This window comes from Aquarana catesbeiana, linkage group LG04 (assembly GCF_042186555.1).
Source record: "Aquarana catesbeiana isolate 2022-GZ linkage group LG04, ASM4218655v1, whole genome shotgun sequence".
Taxonomy (NCBI): domain Eukaryota; kingdom Metazoa; phylum Chordata; class Amphibia; order Anura; family Ranidae; genus Aquarana; species Aquarana catesbeiana.
Genome location: NC_133327.1, coordinates 238,285,827 through 238,307,284, shown reverse-complemented (window position 1 = coordinate 238,307,284; position 21,458 = coordinate 238,285,827). Strand labels below are relative to the sequence as shown.

At 40.5% G+C, this 21,458-nt stretch overlaps 1 long non-coding RNA gene across 7 annotated transcripts in view; it reads right to left on the bottom strand.

Moving 5' to 3' along the window:
• LOC141139794 (uncharacterized) overlaps positions 1 to 21,458 on the bottom strand; it is a 1,361,894-nt gene that overhangs the window by 82,424 nt on the left and 1,258,012 nt on the right. For 5 of the 7 annotated variants that reach the window (XR_012243807.1, XR_012243805.1, XR_012243806.1 and 2 more), the window contains one exon: positions 10,965 to 11,077. The exons of the other annotated variants lie outside the window; for them this stretch is intronic. This is a non-coding gene — a long non-coding RNA (uncharacterized lncRNA). The remainder of the gene's footprint in view (positions 1 to 10,964; positions 11,078 to 21,458) is intronic. 7 annotated transcript variants of the gene reach the window in all.

The window sequence follows — 21,458 nt, the reverse complement described above, 5'->3', positions numbered from 1 at the left end:
GTTGCTGTATGGGGCATTAAATCAGGACCGTCTTAATAGCATCATGGGAAAAAAATACCATAAATCAAAGACTAATCAGCACAAAGGGCACAGTAACGGGGGGGGGGGGGGGGGGGGGGTTGAGCAGAAGGGCACAGTATGATGGTGGGGGAGTCGAGAAGGCACAGTACAGGGTGGGATCAGGAGGGCACAATACTAGGATCAGGAGGGCACCGTACAGGATCCGTAATGCTGCCTGGGTCACTTGGCTATCCTAGGACAGTTTGGTAAAAAACTTGTCTGTCCCAGCAAATCTGGGGCAGTTGGCAAATATGAAGCAATGCACGATTATCATGGGGTCCCTGTGCACCTGGGACGCCCCACGCATTAAGAAGGCCCTGCATTAAATATCTCAGCATTGGAACACAGGAAGTTGCAGATGTTGATTTTTTTATGATCTCCACTGATATAACAGAAATAGATAAGCACAACACTGTATTGTCCCATAGCAGTAATTGTGAGCAATCCAATACGCACTCCATGTACATATCAGTTGATGAAGAATTGTCCAAGGGTTTTGTGCTTTTGGAACAGTCATATCATCCTAGGCAATTTCAGATTAGCCACAGCAATAAATGGTTAATGACTGGTTGTTATTGGTCATTACACTTTACCTTATTCCACGGGGATCGAAGGGTTAAACTATATGGATGTCTTCAGTGTGTAACAGTACAAGGTGCTTGTGGATGGTACTGATCTTCATATTTACTCTAACCTTGGAGAATTTCACAAGTAGGTCAGGACAGAAAAAAAGTTCTGTAATAGCAGTGTTTGCACAGCCAGTGTTTGCAATGGCTAAATAAAAGATGTGATTGATTTATGCTTCTTTCCAACTTTGATGGTAAAAGAGGAGCCCAGGAATCCATGGTTCCTCTGAAAGTGCTGTTGTGTGTCAGCCGATCTTGACAGTTGTGTGAACATCTGTTCCCCTCCTGTGTGGATGTCATGTAGTGCACAGCTGTAAGCTTTAGCTGGTTCTTTCTGCCAGCATCTGTCACCACAATACAACCAACCAGACAATTGTCCTCACACTAAAAACCTAGACTATTTGTCTTTACACTTTTTTTTTGTCTGTTATGTGAAATATCTTGTTAACAATTTCTGAATTTCTGCTATAGTAATAATAAGAAAGTTGACGTACAAGACAGGCTGTCAGACGCCAACACCACCTTCCCCCATGTATCTGAGTTTCTAGTAAACAACCATTCAGGTTAAAGTCAACCTTTCCTACTCTAGAAAATAACATAAAAAATTATATAAACATTTTTTTAATGCTGTTTTGGATGGGTATTTTTAAAATGTAAAACGAGCAAAAAATGGTGGCACTAAAACAATCTACAAGACAAAACAAGTTTTGAAAGTGACACAAGGCTTTTATCATTCTTATTACTTTTATATTTCTGCATTTACAATAATATTTATTTGTATTAATGTTCAGCTTTCCCTGCATGCATCTCTCTCTTGCGACTGGAAAAATTTAAGTAAGTCTGTTCCATTATTGTACACCTAGGGCATTCCTAAGATACACCCATCACAACCAGAAAAATTGAAGTGGGATGTGCAAAGAGCACACAATACGAATGAAGAGGCTGGAAACATGTTCAAATGATGTGTGTGTGAGCATGGAAGGGTTCAAACCTAGATTACGTTTCTGTAAGTGACCCCACGGGGGAGAAACACTACTTATTTCTTGCCCCCCTGTCACTGGGGTTAGCCAGGTTCAGGAAACAGATAGCAATAAAAATCTGAGTGAGGGTACTTATAACAGAAATGTAAAAAGAATAAAATTTTTTTGGATGGGGGTTTTATATATATATATATATATATATATATATATATATATATATATATATATATATATATATATATATATACTCTGTATACAGTATATACTGCATATGAATATATATATATATATATATATATATATATATATATATATATATATATATATATATATATATATATATCAGCCCCCCCCATCCAATTTTTCTTTTTATTCTTTTTATGTTTTTGTTATAAGTAAGCTCACTCAAATTTTTATAATGTATATAATATATATATAAAGCATAGCTTAGCAGCTAGCAGCTTCTTTAAGGTTCAGGTACCACAACTCACTGCATAACATCATTAGCCATGTAGGGTACTTACACTTGTATCTGTCAGGTAATAGAATATAATATTTAACTTAATTTTAAATTTTACGGTGATATATACAATTAAAATGTAATTATAAGTTGCATAATATTGTAATATTATATAATATTGTAATTAAGACGTAAATATTATGTAAAATTGTAATAATTTATTATAAGTTGGACACGAAATTTTGGGAGCCCCCACTCTAGATGTGCCCTTCAAATCAATCCACAGCAAGCATAGAGGTTGTCTTCCTCCTTGTCTACCCATGAACAGGAGCCCCTGCTGGTACTAAAGTTATGCTAATTACAAAGAGGGTTGTTCATTTTTTGGCATGGCAAACAGTGATAAATGTAAAATATCTTTTAATCTAAATTTGCACAGTATTTAGATGTCATGCTCCCCTAGGAACATCTGAACGATGACATCCTTTTGTAAAGTTCACCCCTTGTACCATGGGATTATTTTAATAAAAACTATTGCTAGAATGTGCTACAGGAGGCAGCATGGTATCTGCTTTATATGCAGAGCTACTTTTCAACTGTAGAGACCACCAAAATAGAAAAAGGGAAATTGGTTTAATGTGTTCTGAACTATAAAGAGCCTTCAGACATTCCCTTCACCCCCTTATCCCTACAATTCTCTTGCTGAATTTTACCATAATTTGCCACTGTCCTCTAACCCTGCTGTCCTAGGCACTGGCCTATTAATGACTTATAGGTACAGCCCTGCTTCTGCCCTTCCTGCGTTAACATTTTATTTAGTTTAATTTAGGGGGGGTATTAGAACACCTGTCAGTTTTTGTTGCTGTCTGTGCCCCACGTTAGGGAGATTCACCCCCTCTATTTGTCCTGTTTACCATTGTCATTGAAAGTAAAAGTAAAAGAAAGTCCCAAATTTTGGGTTGTCCCCAGAAAAGTAATAGATGGGAAAGCTTCCAATTGGGGCACTAGTTCTGGTAACTTGGGGGTCCCCAAGGAATTCCCTTAATTTGCAGGGATTTCCTCTCACATCCTGTTTGGCTATGGGACAGGAAGTAAAGGGAAATCTCTGTAAAGGGACACAGATGTGTGTCTGACAGGGGTTATAAACCGCCCCTGCGCTATCCAAAATGTAAAAAAAAGTTTTGCCTATAGTTCTATTTTAAAGAGGAGCTCCAGCCCCCCCCCCCCCCCTCAATTTTTTTTTTAAAGTCAGCAGCTACAAATGCTCTAGCTGCTGACTTTTAACCACTTCCTGCCGGGAGGACATCCACGGACGTCCTCCAGTTTCAGTGGTTATACCGGAATGATGCCTGCACCTACAGGCATCATTCCAGTATGTATGTTTTCAGCCGGCGATTCCCTAACATGCAGAAGTAATCTGAGTGGCTAATTAGCCACTTGATCACTTCTGTGGATGCCGAAAATGTGTCCCACCCCCCTTTCGCTGCCACCTCTCCCGGGCTCTGCCGTGCGATTGCGGTGCCTGGGAGCGATGCGGCTGCCCTAAACAGAGAGAGAGAGGAACTGACGTTGTTTCCCTCCTTAACCTCGGAAACCGGGAGCGACGAGTAATTCATCACTTCTGGTTACGGCTCTTTGTTTACCTGGCCACCAGTGGCCAGAAAAGCAGCTGATCAGACCGATCTGTGTCTGATTGGCTGCATGGGAGGCTAGAGGAGAGATCTGGGGTCCCCAGTTCAACCCCAGATCTCTCCATAAAGAGGACCTGTCACAGACTATGCTGTTACAAGGGATGTTGTTTCCTTTCTTGTGATAGCAACAAAGTTAATCCAAAAGAAAAAGTGTAAAAAAAAAAGTTTGCCTAAAATGAATAATAATAATAATTTAATTTAAGCACCCCGTCCCACTGTGCTTTCACGCAAATGCTAACGCATACGTTACTCCCGCACACATATGTAAACTGTGATTGCACCGCACCTGAGGTATTGTCGCGAACGTCAGAGCAAGAGCAATGATTCTAGCACCAGACCTCCTTTGCAACTCTAAACTGGTACAGAGGGGCGCCAGACTAAGTGCAGTATTAAAATTGTTGGCTTAATAAATAAAAGCAAAATGTCTACTCACAGGGGTCTAAAGAAGAAGCAGTAGCTTCGAAATGTATTACAGTTTAAAGGAGCGAGGTTGGGACTTTAAATGAGACGTGAGTCTCCATCCCTGTGCATACTAGAAACGGGAGAAGTGGGACTTTAAATGAGGTGTGCAAAGAAGGCCAAAGGATCAGTCACAATATAACAAACCATTTATTGATAAACAATAGCCTAGTGGCACAATATTGTTCCAAAATGTGCATCATACAATCAGGTGTTGTACATATACATCCTTATATATACACATGGTAAATAGAAATAACAAAACCCAAATGATGCAGGGCAAGAGTTAATTAAAAAGTTGTAACATCCATAAAATGCACACAAACACAGCATTGGTATGAAGAGAACCTATAGGTGTGTAACCCTGGTAAAAAATATATTGATATGGTGCATGTAGTAAGCCCGACGCGTTTCGTGTATCAAACACTCTTCAGGGGCAATTAAGCACCAACAGCCCTCCATACGCCAACACGACATGCACGCCCTTCCTGTGACGTCACGTCCAGCCCAGAGCCATCTTGCGTTCCACGCTGGTTACGGCGGTGATTGGCTGCTTCCTGTCTCCATTACAACACAGCCTGTGCTTGAGGGTGCCACGGCCATTAGGACGGCTTGGAGAGACTGCGGGACTGACGATTCACATTTTCTATGCCCATAATACTTGTCCACTCTGTGAGTTGCCATTTTGGTTTTATTTATTAAACCAACAATTTTAATACTGCACTTAGTCTGGCGCTCCTCTGTTCCTGCTTTAACCTACAAAGTCCACTGCTTCGCTCTAAGGGAGCTGCCTCCAAGTGCTGACTAAACATCTACTATGGACTTCATCCATGGACTGTGATATCCTAACATGAGGTTTTAATCATATTTTATCAACTAGTGTCACTGCCAGGCACAGTCTGACCCCCCCCCCCCTTTACATACGATCAAACATTGATTTTATTTGTTGTTCCTTTTTAAAGTTATAATTCATTATTTTAAAAACATCCTTCTAGCGCCACTGTTTACATTGTTTTTGTAACTCTAAACTGGTAACATGCAAAGGTGTTTAAAGCATCTTCTTTCACATTATACAAAAAAATTGGTCTAACTTTAATGTTTGGTTTTTTTAATTCATGAAAGTGTTTTTTTTCCAAAAAAATTGTCTTTGAAAAACCGCTGTGCAAATACAGTGTGACATAAAAAAACGCAACACTCACCATTTTACTCTATAGGGCCTCTGCTAAAAAATATATAATGTTTGGGGGTTCTAAGTAATTTTCTGGCAAAAAAAAGTAGATTTTTTACATGTAGGAGTAAAGTGTCTAAATTGGCCCGGATGGCAAGTGGTTAATATTAGGGCACTTACCTGTCCAGGCATCCAGTGGTGTCCTTACCTGAGGCAATTTTGTAATCGACTATCGGGTGCTGGCACTGTCATTTTGACTAAAGAAAACCTGCAGTGAAGCCTTGCAGCCCCACAGCCGGTTTCCTACTGTGCATGCCCAAAGCCCAGAAGGCTGCAAGGAAATGGAGGGGGGCTGAACTTTTGACTCAGTTCGCCGTGGTGAGCTGAACCGGAAGTGGGAAAGGTACCTGTCAAAACCAGGTACCCGTACCCCCTGCCCCCCTAAAAGGTGCCAAATGTGGCAGCAAAGGGGGATGGCAGACAAGTGGAGTTTACCCTTTTGGGTGGAGCTCTGTTTTAAGGTACAGTTAAAAATGTTATTCTCCCAAAATGGCATCAAAAGCAGACAATTGTAGGTGTCTTTCTTTCTAAAAGTGTGAATTTAGACCCAAGATGCCAATTTGGGAAAATCTGTATCATCATAGGGCACACACTATTAAACAAAGCTTGGGCTGGTTGAGGGCTCTAGTTGTCAATGAAGCAAGTGCCTCGTTGGAAGAATTCCCCTCTATCCTTGTTCTGGAGACAATGTTGGGTATTTCCTTACTTTAAGTCCCAGTGATGGTGATCACCAGGATAAAAAGAGAGTAAATATTCCTAACAGGAACACATGCAGAAATAAACCTTCACCACTCTATCAAAAAACAAACAAAAAAAAAAAATCCAAAACATGTTGGCTTTAGATAGACTTTAATGAAATAGCAGGTTAGAGCTTGCAACGGCTCAAAGAGGGTTTTCTTGTACTCTGTTCTGCAACTTCTATACTGAGCACTTTTCTGGTCCCTTTCAGCTATGTATTCCCTTTTACCTTCTCTTATCCTTTTGGTGTTTGACATTTGTATCCACATTTGTCCATTCTACAATATGCTTCTCCTCCAAAGATTTATCAGAAGAGCTGGTTTTCTCATGAAGGTGCTACAGCAAAGCTGAAGGCGCTCTTAGTTGAATTCTTGTACTCTCTTTATATTCCATAGAAACCCCCCCACAAAAATCAGCACAAGTGACGTGACTTACTATTAATATACTGTTTCCCTTGTTCTGCAGGCTCCTGGTTTCCTTGGCATTTTCCTTCATCGATCCCCGCTTACCCCTCTGTCATATTCTTCTGGTGCATCGGGGGTTAACAGCACTGAGTGAACTGTCATTTGCATTCATCAAGAGTGCCCGACTATGCCCACGCTTTCTGCCCAGCTCTGCTATTCATAGAAGCCGGTACTAGAGCTTCTATGAATGGAGGACAGTCAGATGATTGAAAAGCCGGCCTCCTTCATTCATAGATTGTGTTTCAATCATAGAAATTGTAATACTGGCTTCTATGAATGACAGAGCTGAGTGGAAAGGGGCAGGCAGAGACGGCAGCTCTTGAAGAATGCAAATGACAGCGCCCTCAGTTCTCAGTTCCCCTCCTCCTCCATTCATGATGGGATAATTGGAGGAAAATTCCAAGGAAACCAGTAGCACAAGAGACACAATAATAGTAAGTCATGTCTCTTGCGCTGATTTTTGTGTTTTTTTTTTACTACACTTAGGCTTTAATTGATGTTCACTTGGAAATGACTTAAAGATACTTTTCCTTATGGTACTGGTCACATGGCTTGCCACAAGCTTGTTGAGGAAGAAAGAGTGCATGTTTGCTCAGGTCTACCAAAATTAAGCAGGAGAAATTATTAAGAGTGCTTTTACTCACTTGTTAGCGCAAGAGGTCAACTATAACTGATGAGTGCGGGCAGCAGCTGGGAGTGCACAAAGCTCACAAATGTGTAGTGAAGTTCACAGATATTGGTCTTTGAGGAAAATTGCACCACTTTTGGTTTGGACGTATTTCCCATACAGCACAGAGTACTTTAATGTGGACTTTATTTTGCACCACCATGTGATACAGTTTTGTAATATGTTTATATGACAATGGTATGAGTATGGTATGTGTGATCTTCACATGTGATGGGTTTATTGTTTGCAGTTTAATTTGAATGGCTCATGCAAATTGTGTTTACATATTGTGTTTGCACACTTTGACACCATTTATTTGTTTGTAAAGGTAGCGCTGTAAGTTTGTTACTACAGTCTTTTTACTATATATATATATATTCACACAGTATCTCACAAAAGTGAGTACACCCCTCACATTTTTGTAAATATTTTATTATATCTTTTCATGTGACAACACTGAAGAAATGACACTTTGCTACAATGTAAAGTAGTGAGTGTACAGCTTGTATAACAGTGTCAATTTGCTGTCCCCTCAAAATAACTCAACACACAGCTATTAATGTTTAAACCGCTGGCAACAAAAGTGAGTACACCCCTAAGTGAAAATGTCCAAACTCACTCTCTCATACTGGTCACTGGAAGTCCAACATGGCTCCTCATGGCAAAGAACTCTCTGAGGATCTGGAAAAAAGAATTGTTGCTCTACATAAAGATGGTCTAGGCTATAAGAAGATTGTCAAGACCCTGAAACTGAGCTGCAGCATGGTGGCCAAGACCATACAGCGCTTTAGGACAGGTTCCACTCAGAACAGTGGTTGAGTGCACGTGTTCAGCATCATATCCAGAGGCTGTCTTTGGGAAATAGGCGTATGAGTGCTGACAGCATTGGTGCAGAGGGTAAAGGGGTGGGGGATCAGCCTGTCAGTGCTCAGACCATACACTGCACACTGCATCAAATTGGTCTGCATGGCTGTCGTCCTAGACGGAAGCCTCTTCTAAAGATGATGCACAAGAAAGCCCCCTGAAAGTTTGCTGAAGACAAGCAGACTAAGAACATGGATTACTGGAACTATATCCTGTGGTCTGACGAGACAAAGATAAACTTATTTGGTTCAGATGGTGTCAAACGTGTGTGGTGGCAACCAGGTGAGGAGTACAAAGACAAGTGTGTCTTGCCTACAGTCAAGCATGGTGGTGGGAGTGTCATGGTCTGGGGCTGCATGAGTGCTGCCAGCACTGGGGAGCTACAGTTCATTGAGGGAACCATGAATGCCAACATGTACTGTGACATACCGAAGCAGAGCATGATCCCCTCCCTTCAGAGCCCGGGCCGCAGGGCAGTATTCCAACATGATAACGACCCCAAACACACCTCCAAGATGACCACTGTCTTGCTAAAGAAGCTGAGGGTAAAGGTGATGGACTGGCCAAGCATGTCTCCAGACCTAAACCCTATTGAGCATCTGTGAGGCATCCTCAAACGGAAGGTGTAGCAGCGCAAGGTCTCTAACATCCACCAGCTCCGTGATGTCGTCATGGATGAGTGGAAGAGGACTCCAGTGGCAACCTGTAAAGCTCTGGTGAACTTCATGCCCAAGAGGGTTAAGGCAGTGCTGGAAAATAATGGTGCCCACACAAAATATTGACACTTTGGGCCCAATTTGGACATTTTCACTTAGGGGTGTATTCACTTTTGTTGCAGATTAGACATTAATGGCTGTGTTGAGTTATTTTGAGGGGACAGCAAATTTACACTGTTATACAAGCTGTACACTCACTACTTTACATTGTAGCAAAGTGTAATTTCTTCAGGTTGTCACATGAAAAGATATAATAAAATATTTACAAAAATGTTATACTGTATATATATATATATATATATATATATATATATATATATATATATATATATATATATATATATATATATATATATATATATATAATATATATATATATATATACATATGCACAACCTGTACTATAATCAGGAACAGAAATAATGATTACAGCACTATAAATATTAGCAGAAATAATTATAGGAAATGTTCTAGCTGCAGGTCATTTTGTCCATCCTAAAGATTTTTTTTTAAATTCCCTAAACAGTATATGTTTAATGAAAGCAGAGACCCTAAAGAATAAAATGGTGGTAGTTAAAAAAAAAAAAAAAAAAAAAATATATATATATATATATATACAGTGGGGACGGAAAGTATTCAGACCCCCTTAAATTTTTCACTCTTTGTTATATTGCAGCCATTAACTAAAACATTTAAGTTCATTTTTTTCCTCATTAAAGTACACACAGCACCCCATATTGACAGAAAAACACAGAATTGTTAAAAGAAAAACTGAAATATCACATGGTCCTAAGTATTCAGACCTTTTGCTGTGACTCTCATATATTTAACTCAGGTGCTGTCCATTTCTTCTGATCATCCTTGAGATGGTTCTACACCTTCATTTGAGTCCAGCTGTGTTTGATTATACTGATTGGACTTGATTAGGAAAGCCACACACCTGTCTATATAAGACCTTACAGCTCACAGTGCATGTCAGAGCAGATGAGAATCATGAGGTCAAAGGAACTGCCTGAAGAACTCAGAGACAGAATTGTGGCAAGGCACAGAGATTCTCTGGTCTGATGAGACCAAGATAGAACTTTTTGGCCTTAATTCTAAGCGGTATGTGTGGAGAAAACCAGGCACTGCTCATCACCTGTCCAATACAGTCCCAACAGTGAAGCATGGTGGTGGCAGCATCATGCTGTGGGGGTGTTTTTCAGCTGCGGGGACAGGACGACTGGTTGCAATCGAGGGAAAGATGAATGCGGCCAAGTACAGGGATATCCTGGACGAAAACCTTTTCCAGAGTGCTCAGGGCCGAAGGTTTACCTTCCAAAAAGACAATGACCCTAAGCACACAGCTAAAATAACAAAGGAGTGGCTTCACAACAACTCCGTGACTGTTCATGAATGGCCCAGCCAGAGCCCTGACTTAAACCCAATTGAGCATCTCTGGAGAGACCTAAAAATGACTGTCCACCAACGTTTACCATCCAACCCGCCAGAACTGGAGAGGATCTGCAAGGAGGAATGGCAGAGGATCCCCAAATCCGAGTGTGAAATACTTGTTGCATCTCTCCCAAAAAGACTCATGGCTGTATTAGATCAAAAGGGTGCTTCTACTAAATACTGAGCAAAGGGTCTGAATACTTAGGACCATGTGATATTTCAGTTTTTCTTTTTTTAATAAATCTGCAAAAATGTCAACAATTCTGCATTTTTCTGTCAATATGGGGTGCTGTGTGTACATTAATGAGGAAAAAAAATGAACTTCAATGATTTTAGCAAATGGCTGCAATATAACAAAGAATGAAAAATTTAAGGGGGTCTGAATACTTTCCGTCCCCACTGTATATATATATATATATATATGTATATATATATATATATATATATATATATATATATGCAATATTAGCACAATGGTTTATAAAGAACAATGGTTTATAAAGAGCTAATTTTCAGGAAAAAACAATGCACTGAAGTGGTATTAAGCCCAAAGGCAAACATTTATTATATTGCTGCTTACCAATTCTTAGATGTGATGGCTGTATTAGTTTTCTCTTTTTGGCTTTCTTTCTTCTATTTTCACCTGCTGATCCAGCCAGTAAGTCTGTTGTTTTTCAAGAGAACACGCTTCTCCTGCAGAATGTATCAGTTACAGAGATGAGACTAAACCAAACACTAGCAGCTTACAATGATCAGCTTTTATTTATTCATGCAAAACCTTCATCCCAAACAGAAAATAAACAGTTTGCTGTAACTGCTTATAAAGTGTGAGCTGGGGTTTGGCTTCAAATTGTTAGTGTATCTTAATCTGCCAGTATATCTAACACTGTGCCCCCTGTACTTCTTCATCCAGACTGTAAGCTCTCTAATACAGAAAGTGTGTTACTGGTCAGCTCACCAGGTCAAAACAAAGGGGAAAAGGACTAAGAAAAGATAACTAATGCAGCATCACATCTAATGATTTGTAATTTGCAATATATTACATTTTTGGTTTTGGGTTTAATGTGTAAACATTATTCTAACATGTAACATGTGTAGCTCAATTGATGTTTGGTGTGTGCTTGGGTGTACTTTTAGTTTTTTATTACTTTTAATATTGGATATTAATAAGGCTTCATGATTGAAATTATGGGATGTGATCCACACCATGGATATTTTCCAGTAAACATGTTCCTGCTGAGGTCAAGGCTGTGGCCATGGTGCAGTCACTGTACAGAAGATGTGCTGTGCAGAGACTTCCAAAGCCCAGTGTAGGAAACTGTAGCGTTTTTAATGTATTTTCTTTATTATATTCAGGACTGACATTTTTTAAAAATGTAATTTTACATTTTACAAATTAATATTTCTTACATACCATCTGCAGGTCAGCAGGTAGTGCAGTTAAAGCATTACTAAACCCACAACAGTAAAATCAGTCCGTATAAGCAGTAAAGCATGCTTGTCATACTCAGTGTGGAACTTAAGAGGTTAATCTTCCACATTGTGCAAAAAGGCTGTTTGATCCTGACTTCTCTGATCCTCTCCTTCTTTTACTGTCCCCAATCAATCTCCTGTTAGAACAGAGCCTTGTAGACTCTCTGCACATGCTCAGTTTGGTGTGTATTGCTAGAGAGTTTTTTTTTCTTGAGGGTGCATGTGATCAACACAGGGCCAATCAGTACTGCCCAGAGAGAGGGTCAGGGGTCATGCGGCCTCATATGACAGTCAGAGGAGAATGAAAACTCCTACTACAAGCTTTAACCAGTGCTCAGCTGGACTACGGTAGAGGTCACAAGACTGCTATATACTGCTGATGAGAAAAGGTATTTAGCAGTTTACATTTACTAAAATAATTGCATTTCCATGTTCTGTGTACTGTGAGAGACCAGATATAGTAAATGCAGGCTCCTGGGTTCAGTAACACTTTAAGGCCTCTTGCACATGATACTCCTGTTTGAGCATCTACTTTTTCAGACATAATTTCTGGCGTTTTTTGCCCGCATTTTTACGTATATGCATTCGTGCAATTTCATGCACACACACGCACAATTTCATGCAAATTTATTCTCGCTTTGTAGAATATGGAAATGGACATTTGCGCACATGAGGCATAAATTACTGACCAAAAATGCAGATTTTTCTATTTTTTTTTACTGAACAATGCACGCCACTTGTATGCACTGTGTGCATAGGTGCATTACAATTAATGGGCTGTATTTTAACTCAGTAAAAAATAAAGCTGTACTGAGCTTTTTCAAGCTGCAGTGTGGAAGAGGCCTAAGTCAGTTCTTAAAGTGAAGTTCCACCCAAAAGTGGAACTTGCTCTTGTTCGCCCCCCCAGGGCCACATTTGACACCTTTCATGGGGGAGACCTATTTTTGACTGGTCCCCTTCCCCACTTCTGGGAGACAGGGCCGCGGCGCCATCTCTCCAAAGTTCAGCCCCCCTCCTCCTTCTTCGCCTGCCAGGCCAATTAGAAAGCACGGCGTGCTTTGGGTATGTGCAGTAGGGAACCGGCTGTGAAGCTGAAAGGCTTCACTGCCGGGTTCCCTTACCGGCAATGGCAGTGGCTGCACCCAACAGTCGATCGGAAGATCAGCTGCAGAGCCAACATTGCGGGCTCCCTGGACAGGTAAGTGTCCATATAGTAAAAGTAAGCAGCTGCAGTGTTTGTAGCTGCTGACTTTTAATTTTCTAGGCGGACCTGCACTTTAACTAGCTGCACTAGGTCATTTTAACATTATGTTATGAATGCAGAAGTAGTAGGAGAGACAACCACCTCTCATTTTTAGCTTCTACTGTCCCCTATGAAGTTTTAATTAACTAGAGACAGCCAGACGATACAACAACTGACAAGCTTTCTTATTAGTAAATCCAATATGCTTATAAGGTCTGCATGGGCATGGGAAACACTCTGCATTTAATGTTTATGAAAAAGAACAATTAGACATCCAAAATCTGTATAAGCGTTAAAAAAAATAAATTATAGATATATCTATAGATATACATAGATATATCTATATCTATGTGTGTATATATATATATATATATATATATATATATATATATATATTTATATTTATACACACATACACAATATATTCCTTTTAATTTGTATTAAATGGTAGTTTTCTGAAGTGCGCTGCAAATTGTACACCTTCTCATATGTTTTGCTTGCACAAAATGGTAGATCACACAGTATGACAATAATCCCTTCTCTAATTAATCTAGCATCACTATATCAATTACGTATTATCTGTCACATGGGAATCTATTTATAAGGACTTGGAAAGTTGTGCCATATTTGCCAGCTTGGGTGCCTATGAATTCACCAGCATGTAATATCATCATTCACTGATATTTAATCAGCTGAGCAGCAAATGTTGGGGTTGGATGAATCTCTTGCAAATCTTTGGTTAATACAGGTTTAGCAAAATGGTCTTCACAAGAAATCTTTGAATGTTCAGGTTCAGGCAGACATTAATGGGTAAATCTTTAAAGCAAATGTAAAATCCAGATTTTATTATTACATTTTTCATCATCTAAAGGATTTCTTTGAATGCTATCAAATTTTACTTAATTGACCATTATTTTAAAATAAATTTGTGCAGAGGGAAATATGTAGGCTGCCATTGCTGACAAATCTTTGTGAAGATACTAGTTAGTCGACTGTCTGTCATGCTGATCCTTGGGCTTAAAGCGGAATCCGGCGACCAATCTTTTTTTTTTTTTTTTTTATTAGGTCATTGAGACACTTTGCTAACCCCAAAATAATACTCACAGTTTGGGTGTAATATTTCCACCTCTGTCTGTTTTCATACTGAAGAATAACTTAAAAAATGTGATGCTGGCTGTTTCCATCTTGCTTGTGGGCATGTGAAGCCCACAAGCATTGATTTCCTGGATGCGGGGGAATGCTGTTCATTCACAGCTTGTTCACACGTATGATCATTGTTTCCACACTGAATCTTGGGAAGCCTGACACTAAGCTCCCAGGAGACAGTGCGGCTTCGGGGAAAGGCAATAAACACGCCTACTCCCATGGGAGGAGAGACAGGAAGTGCCACAATAAAGTACAATATAAAGGTAATTACAACGATAAAAAAAATTTTCGTGCGGCATTTAAACATCTATGCAATTAACTGAAGGGGATAAGATTAAGTTAAAAATTTGAGTGGAACCCCGCTTTAAATGATTTCTCGGCCACTGTCCTGGACCAAATATATCTTTTCTTTCAGTATACTTGTTCCAAATCAGTTACTCAAATGACAGAAGTCAGTAGCATTTTTCCTGTAGATTTCTTTAACATTTCTTGTTAGCTATACCTAGAAAGATTTTCAGGGCTAATGTTAGTCATTGAGTGTCTCGAAGAATGAAGTCACCATGTCTATGGATATATTTATGGACAAAGGGCTGTGAAATCAGTCAGAACAGTTAGATTATTTGATTCTTGATCCAATCCTCAGGGAACTGTCCAGTGCTCTTTGAACACGTTAATCAACTCAGTTATTTTTATTGACTGACTAGTGTTGTGTGTGGTTTATTCATGAGTGTTGGTCTATTAGGATTTGAAGAGCTTAAATAGATTTTGCAAGGAAATAGATATTTTATCTGAAAGTGAAAAGAAGGCTTTTGTTTAAATATAAGGCATAATTAAGCATGTAGTAGACTTGAAATCTGCCTGTCAAAACCAAAGACCTGAGCTGAACACTGGGCAAACTGCTGAAATACATATATATGAAATGTTTACCTGCCACATTTTTGGACAGTTTTACACATTGCTCATTGTAAAATACCATGGACTTTTGAACGAAATGAAGATTTAGAGGGAAAGATTGTTGTGTGGTAGGATTGCTAGCTTATACCATAACAGGATGTATGATAGATCATTTTTCTTTCAGAATAAAAAAAAATATGTTTTTATTCAGGTAGATAGGAAATGTTGCATGTTAATATGTATTTTTCTATCCAGCCAGAAGGAGGCACTTTAGACACTTTTTTTTTTTTTTTTTTTTACACGATTTGCATTACTAGCTGTGTTCTTTTGTTTAAAAAACCTGTTAATAGAGTTCATTTACTCAAGCTTAAATTTAGGTACACAAGTCAATGACTCGGAGCAGTGCTAGTTCCATATTTTCTCTCAAAGCTGGCCATAGACAGTTGGAATCTAGGCCGATTCAGCAGGGGCCGGCCGAGATTCAAACCGTCTATGGTCAGGCTCATTGTACCCAAGTCAAGCCACTAGCAATAATCACTGTGTGTTTTCCAGTCAGGGACGGCTCCCCCCCCCCGCCTGGAGAACACAATAGCTCTGCAGGGGAATTTCCCCATCAACACTGACTCTATTGATGGGGGAATCAAGCGATTTTCTTGGGGAGGCTAAGATTGTAGAAAAGCTGCCTAAATTAATATGGTGCTGGAAATACAATAAAGCTAATAGCACAAAGCACCAAAACCTAAACAACTGTGTAGACTCTAACTACATGTGCAAACCTCAGCCGTTAAGGTTGCCAAAGAATCAGCAATATGAAGGCTACTATTATTACAATAAATAAATGTAGTTTTATATATATATATATATATATATATATATATATATATATATATATATATATATATATATATATATATATATATACCAAGACATTGGTATAAAATGATTTACAGAAGTTCTAATTATGGCTGAGAGTGAACAGGTGGGATATACTTCTGCTAACTATCATACCTTTTCAAATTCAGGTAGCTCCAGCATAAATAATAAGCGCTCCTTATCAAAGGGATGAGATGATAACATAACACCACAGGGGAGATTTTACCCACACACAGCTGATTTCCTTTCTAACGATCCTATATATTCTTGTTATGGGCAAATATAAAGTATATTTTTCACTTTTGTAGTTAAATTTGAGAAAAGCCTACTATGGTTTTACAGTGGGGACGGAAAGTATTAAGACCCCCTTAAATTTTTCACTCTTTGTTATATTGCAGCCATTTGCTAAAATCATTTATGTTCATTTTTTTCCTCATTAATGTACACATAGCACCCCATATTGACAGAAAAACAAAGAATTGTTGACATTTTTGCAGATTTATTAAAAAAGAAAAACTGAAATATCACATGGTCCTAAGTATTCAGACCCTTTGCTGTGACACTCATATATTTAACTCAGGTTCTGTCCATTTCTTCTGATCATCCTTGAGATGGTTCTACACCTTCATTTGAGTCCAGCTGTGTTTGATTATACTGATTGGACTTGATTAGGAAAGCCACACACCTGTCTATATAAGACCTTATAGCTCACAGTGCATGTCAGAGCAAATGAGAATCATGAGGTCAAAGGAACTGCCTGAAGAGCTCAGAGACAGAATTGTGGCAAGGCACAGATCTGGCCAAGGTTACAAAAAATTTCTGCTGCACTTAAGGTTCCTAAGACCACAGTGGCCTCCATAATCCTTAAATGGAAGATGTTTGGGAAGACCAGAACCCTTCCTAGAGCTGGCCATCCGGCCAAACTGAACTATTGGGGGAGAAGAGCCTTGGTGAGAGAGGTAAATAAGAACCCAAAGATCACTGTGGCTGAGCTCCAGAAATGTAGTCAGGAGATGGGAGAAAGTTGTAGAGAGTCAACCATCACTGCAGCCCTCCACCAGTCGGGGCTTTATGGCAGAGTGGCCTGACGGAAGCCTCTCTTCAGTGCAAGACACATGAAAGCCGCATGGAGTTTGCTAAAAAACACCTGAAGGACTCCAAGATGGTGAGAAATAAGATTCTCTGGTCTGATGAGACCAAGATAGAACTTTTTGGCCTTAATTCTAAACGGTATGTGTGGAGAAAACCAGGCACTGCTCATCACCTGCCCAATACAGTCCCAACAGTGAAGCATGGTGGTGGCAGCATCATGCTGTGGGGGTGTTTTTCAGCTGCAGGGACAGGACGACTGGTTGCAATTGAGGGAAAGATGAATGCGACCAAGTACAGGGATATCCTGGATGAAAACCTTCTCCAGAGTGCTCAGGACCTCAGACTGGGCCAAAGGTTTACCTTCCAACAAGAAAATGGCATTAAGTAAGCAGAAAAACACCAGTGGTAGGGTAAGCAAAAACTGTACACAAATGGCTCATGAGAGGATCACCTAAGGAGCAATACAGAGGCAAATGAGGGAATAACGGATCTGTAACCAGTTAAAAAAAAAAAGAAGAAGAAAATGGCTATAATAGAATATGCCATACATTTGAAGACAGTCATGTATGAGTTGCATCATGTTTCCATGAACCTCTCCAACAATCTATTTGGAAAAGTCCAGTTTTTTAGATGCTTTCATGTTAAGAGGTCATTGATATCTTGTGCTCAGGCTAAATGTTGCAATTTTTTAAAATGTATTATTAATTTAAATAATGTAATTGTATCTGACAATTACACTATTAAATTGAGGGCAGTGCAGCCTGAAGGTGGCAGTGTTCACCTGCAAGCTGAAGGCTCATTTTTCCAATGAAAACTCCAAACCTTAAAGCTTGTACCATACAAGAAAAAAAATGTACATACATGGTCAAGGTTTAAATATGCTACAATGACATTTTTAGCAAATAGTTAAGTAATTATACTGATAAGCGCTATATAAACTAACAGAGAAATGCCATGAAATACATTTGTAAATTGCAAATTAGGGAAATAAAATTCAATAAAAAGAGAATAGACTAAACTAACACGGAAACATAGTATCATTACGTTAAGGCTGACCCATTAGGTTCCCTTGAATCTGGGAGCCCAACCACTGCTACTAAGTTATCAATAGAGTATAGTGAAGACCATGAAGCCCATCATGAGTTGAACATGTTTAGTGTATTGGAAGTATTGCATTTTAACTCTATATAATACCTCAGAATTCCAAAAGCTTCTGAGGGCTTTGCATTACCACTTTATGTGAACTATATTACCATTTGCACCACAATTCCTTCAACAAAGAGGTGACTCTTTTGGAAAGATCTGAACAAATCTCATATGTGTTAGGTAAGTTCTATTAAGTAATTTTAACATAAGCTCCCAATGTTTAACGCAATAAGAGAATTTGTGGCATGACTGAATTGACACACTATGGTTTCATGTGGGTTAGCTGCGCTTTCCTATTGACTTCTATGTAGTCCCACGGTTTTGGCGCAGTTTCAGAAACTGTACCAAAGATGCAGAAAGTAGGTGTTTTGGTATACCAAAATTGAGGCGTGCTCATAGAAGTCTATGGTAAAGCGCAGCTAATCTGCACTTTAGCAAAAGCGCAGCGGGGCAGTGCGAAGCCACCCTAAAGGGGGGGGGGGGACATTTTACTGTATCACCAGCACAGGGCATTGGCTGGGGAACTTTTTCAAACAGATTGTTGGTGGGTAAGAGTTAATACAAGACTGGTGAATTACCTCTTCATCATTTGTGACATCATACCTTTTCTGTTTCTTGATGGTAGCATTGAGAAGATTTTGTTGCAGGTGCTGATGGAGGCTTCTTTTCTCTGGCTTCCATCTTTTTTACAAGTTTAAAGATGGAAAATGACTATTTAAAGTGTATATAAACACAAGAAAAATTTTTTTATACAGTATATTTACAGCTTACCAGTCCTTGGATGTGGTGGCTGCAGGGCCGCCATCAGGTGGATACAACCGATATACAAGTAAGGGGCCCGGGCGTCTAAGGGGCCCGTACAATGGGTCACAACCCAGGCCATTTTTACCACATGGCAGCTGCCATCAGAGTGGATTGGCTGCCAGGATTCAGAAGAGGGTGGAGAGGTGGGCGGATCCCACGTGTGTGCAGGTCAGGGCCTGTCGTCAGGCATGCTCCGTTCCGATACTACAGTGTGCAATGGGCTGTGCGGCAGGGGGAGTGGGGGGTGAGGCCAGTTGGTGCCAGCAGAGGGCCCCATGGAGAAGGATGTCAGGGTGGTGGAGCTCTCCGCCTCTTTTGTGTGTGCAGGTCGGGGCCTGCTGTCAGCCAGGCTTCGCTCCGGTACTACAGTGTGCGCTGGTCTGTGCGGGTTTGAGGCCAGTTGGTGCCAGCAGAGGGCCCCATGGAGGAAGAGGTTAGGGAGGAGGAGCCCCACCCCCCGGTCTTTCTTGCTGCTGCCGCCGGAGAGCCTAGTGGAGATGGGACACAGGCTCAGCTATCCCTCCTGGTACTGCTAGACAGGTGAGAGCTGGGAGGATTGGTGCTTCCCAAGGTGTGTGTGACACTGCCTCCCACCTATGGCACTGCCCCCCACCTGTCCTGCTGCCCCTTCACCCGTTCTACTGTCCCCCACCTTTCCTGCTGCCCCTTTACTTGCTATACTACCCCACCTTTCCTCCTGCTTCTCACCTGTGACACCGCCTCCCACCTGTCCTGCTGCCCCTTTACCTGTTCTACTGCCCCCAACCTTTCCTGCTGCCCTGCACCTGTCCTACTACCCCCCCACCTGTGATGCTGCCCCCCTTTCATGACACTTCCCTCCCCTGTCCTGCTGCCCCCCACCTGTCCTGCTGACCTTCTCCCATGACACTACCCCCTCCAGTTCCGCTGCCCCCCTGTCATACTGCCCCCTCCTGTCACGCTGCTCTTCTCCTGTGACATTTCCCCCTCCTGTCTCCCTGCCCCCTCCTAAAACACTGCCCCCCACCTGTCCCACTGCTCCCCTCCTGTTCCACTTCCCCCTCCTGTGGTAGGAGGAGATGGGACTGAAGGAGGAGGAGGACATGGGATGGATGAGTTGGGACTGGAGGAGGAATGGGATGGAGGAGATGGGACTGGAGGAGGAAGAGGACATGGGATGGAGAACATTTGACTGGAGGAGGACGACATGGGATGGGGAAGATGGAACTGGAGTAAGAGTACATGGAATGGAGTGGATGGGACTGCAGGAGGAGGCGGACATGGGATGGATGAGTTGGGACTGGAGGAGGAATGGGATGGAGGAGTGACAGAGACATGAAATCACTTTGCTAACTTTAACTGTCTTTGGGGTGAGTCCTAGGATGACCTGGTCTCATAGGAGATGGGTTGATTGAATGATGCTTATCAACAGACTGAGTAGTGGCAAAAAAAAGTACTGCGGAAAAATCTCTGGTTGGAAGGTGAATATTGCAGGACAAACTGTTTTTGATATTCCATCTTTTAATGAGCTATTCATTTTTATCTTGTTATTTTTGACTGAAGCTCTGCTTGCCTGTTTCAATTTTTTTGTAAATTAGAAATCCATACTACTGCATGTCATAGTGGAAGTCTAAGCACAGTAAAAATACATTTTTTTGCAGAAATCCCAAAATACATGCATTAAATATCTTCACTTGTGAAGCTATCAAAAACAGTTTGCTAAAATTAGGACACATGACCATAGACCTGCGCACAGGGTATGCCGGAGGTGCCTAGGCACACCCTAACCACCCCATGTGCATTAGCCATAAGAGAAGTGTTTACGCACTTCTTTCACGGTGCCGGCAGTGAGATCAATGGGCCAGGGTCATATATATGTGGACACACGTTTGTTTGAGCTTTAGGGTGCACACCCTAATGCAATAGGCTGCACACACCTATGTACATGACCTAATTACATAAGATGTGCAGATGTGCAGGAGAGAGGCACTGATGTCATTAGAGGTCTCAAATCAGATATCTTTTTGTTAGTGGGGACCTAGTCATTTTAAGGCACAGAATAACAATTTAAAATATACAGTATTTCTCACACAAATGTAAAAAATTTCCTAACTCAAAATGACCATTAGTAAAATTATCCTTTTGCCAATTGAGATAACCAGTTAAAATGCCAAAATTGCCTCTGCTGGACCTCTAATAATGTATGCAGTTTCACATGCATTCACTCCTCACACTATACTCACATGTTCATGACTAATGATGAGTTAACCAAGCAAAGTTTGGTTTGCTAGAAGTTTGCAGAATGCTTAAAAAAAAGTGCAAACCTGAATTATAGTATCTAAACCCCATGGAAGTCTATGTAAGCCAAATCTTGTATTTTTATAATGGTCAGTTTGAAAGCTTTTAATAAAAAGAGCATGGCTA